The 2253-nt window shown below is 47.2% G+C and overlaps 1 pseudogene; it reads left to right on the forward strand.

Moving 5' to 3' along the window:
* Nucleotides 1-337: 337 nt before the first annotated feature.
* Nucleotides 338-1843, forward strand: LOC137770973 (ferritin light chain pseudogene; annotated as a pseudogene).
* Nucleotides 1844-2253: the final 410 nt, after the last annotated feature.

Consider the following 2253-nt stretch of genomic DNA (forward strand, 5'->3'; position numbering starts at 1 on the left):
CTAATGTTTGGGGGGGCTTCTTTCTTCTGGAGACAGTACTGCAGTTTTCCTCTAGGAAAGCCACTTCTCTGTTGACAGCTATTAGGCTTCAAAAGTAGAGTCCACTCCTCGTTCTAATAATGGCCAGGAAGCAGTGTGCTCCGCAGTCCAGTGGATGTGTCTCTTGCTTCAATAGTGTTTGGACAGAACAGACCCAGAGACGCCCCTTCCTCCAGCCCCCATCCACCCTCCAACCTATTTATCACTTGCAACCTTTGGACCAACCACTCAGCTCTCCTCGGTCTCGGGGACCAGCCAACATCATTTTCTGAGCTTAGCTCCTTAATGCCAATCAACCATGAGCTCCCAGATTTGTCAAAATTATTCCACGGAGATAGAGGCTGTCATCAACTGCCCGGTCTACATGCATCTGCCGGCCTCCTACACCTACTGTTACCCGAAAAACTGGGTTTGCCTCTTGGTGGGTGTCGAGTTAAAAGACACAACTGTGAATGTCACCTGCCATATCAGTAAACAAAGGATGTTGCAGCCATCAAGCCCTCAGCCACTGCAGCTGCCCCGACTGTGCATCTGATTTAGTATGGAGGCCCTAGACAGTTAAGGAATGATTTCAAAGAGCCCAGACTCTTGCATCTTCCCATACATAAAAAAGTACTAAAGTAACTTAAGATGTCTGGTTTTTCTTTAATTAACAGCAATCTTTTGATGTTCCAACTACCTGGGTTTTGTTGCAAAAACTCTTTTGTATCCTGGTTCCTCCCTTACCTCTTTGGAGCAGTCCCACAGAGCTATCTGGGAGGCTGTCTCCTGGTCTTAAGTCCTCAGAAAGTCTGCTGAGATTCTCAACTTTTAGCTTGTGCCATTTTTTTCAGTTGACACAACCAAACCAAAGATCAAGAAAAGGAAGGATTTATTACTTGCAGCAAGTAAGGAGAACACTGGGGATCTTTCCCAAAGCAGTGTCTCCTTAAACAGTAAAACTGAGGAAGCTAAGGGTACATGCATTTTCATGAAGGGACTTGGGTGGTCAAAAGACTCCAAGCTTTAGTTGATGGAAGTCACAGGGGTCCAGAAAAGGGTAACATCATCCTCCCTTAGGTTCCAGTTGATCTGGTGGTTGAGAGCTTCAGGTTAATCTTTACCATTGAAAGAGAACTGGGAGTTTTTACAACTGTTGTATTATCTTTGCTATTGTTACTTTGCTTACTTGACAATAGTCATTTGTTTCTGCATTGTTTTACTCTCTTAAGATCATTAATTACTGAAATCTGTTCAAGGACTAGCATTGTGGCCAGTCTTAGATCACAAAATGGCTTAGGCCAGAAATGGCTTATTTATGTCAAGAAAGCCATGACTGGTTCTTTCTCTGGGGACCCCCTACCCTATCTGCTTATACTAACTCTCTCTGGGCTTCTATTTTGACCTTGACTACGATGTGTCTCTGCAGGGCGTGGGCCACTTTTCCCACAAATTGGCGGAGGAGAAACCCAAGGGTGCTGAGCGTCTCTTGGAGATGCAACACCAGCAGTGGCCTCACCCACTTCCAGGACCTGCAGAAGCCGTCCCAAGATGAGTGGGGTAAAACCCAGGCGGCTACGGAAGCCACCGTGCTCATGGAGAAAAACCTGACCCAGGCCCTTTTGGATCTGCATGCGTTGGGTTCTGCCTGAGTAGACCCCCATCTCTGTGACTTCCTGGAGAACCACTTCCTACAGGAGCAGGTGAAACTCATAAAGAAGATGGCAACCACCTGACTAACGTCCACAGGCTGGGGGCCCCCAGGCTGGGCTGGGCGCGTATCTCTTCGAAAGGCTCACCCTCAAGCACGACTAGGAGCCTCTGAAGCCCAGCAGCCTTTGAGGAGCCCCTCTGGTGTCAGGGCTTCTGCCTGAAGCCCTCCCTCTCTCTGCAGCCACTAGGCTGCTTTTGAACCACGCTGGAGCCCTAACCCAAGCCCTGGACCAAATGGAAATAATAAAGCTTTTTGCAGCAAATAGTAATAATAATAGTGGCTAGGAGGCTCCTGCTGAGCCAATCAGAGCATCACGTTCCCAATCAGCCAATGAGAAGCAACGAAATATATTCTAGGACTCTCAGTTGTAACACATTAGCTGCACTGAGGGGAGAGCTAGTTTAAGGACTGAGCCCACACACGAAAAGCAGAACCAGAGGTGTAAGAGAAATAGGTTTTGGTGACATTGCTTGAGGTCCTAGATAAAACTTCATAGGTAGTGTCAACTGAAAAAATACACA

This window comes from Eschrichtius robustus, chromosome 10 (assembly GCF_028021215.1).
Source record: "Eschrichtius robustus isolate mEscRob2 chromosome 10, mEscRob2.pri, whole genome shotgun sequence".
NCBI lineage: Eukaryota > Metazoa > Chordata > Mammalia > Artiodactyla > Eschrichtiidae > Eschrichtius > Eschrichtius robustus.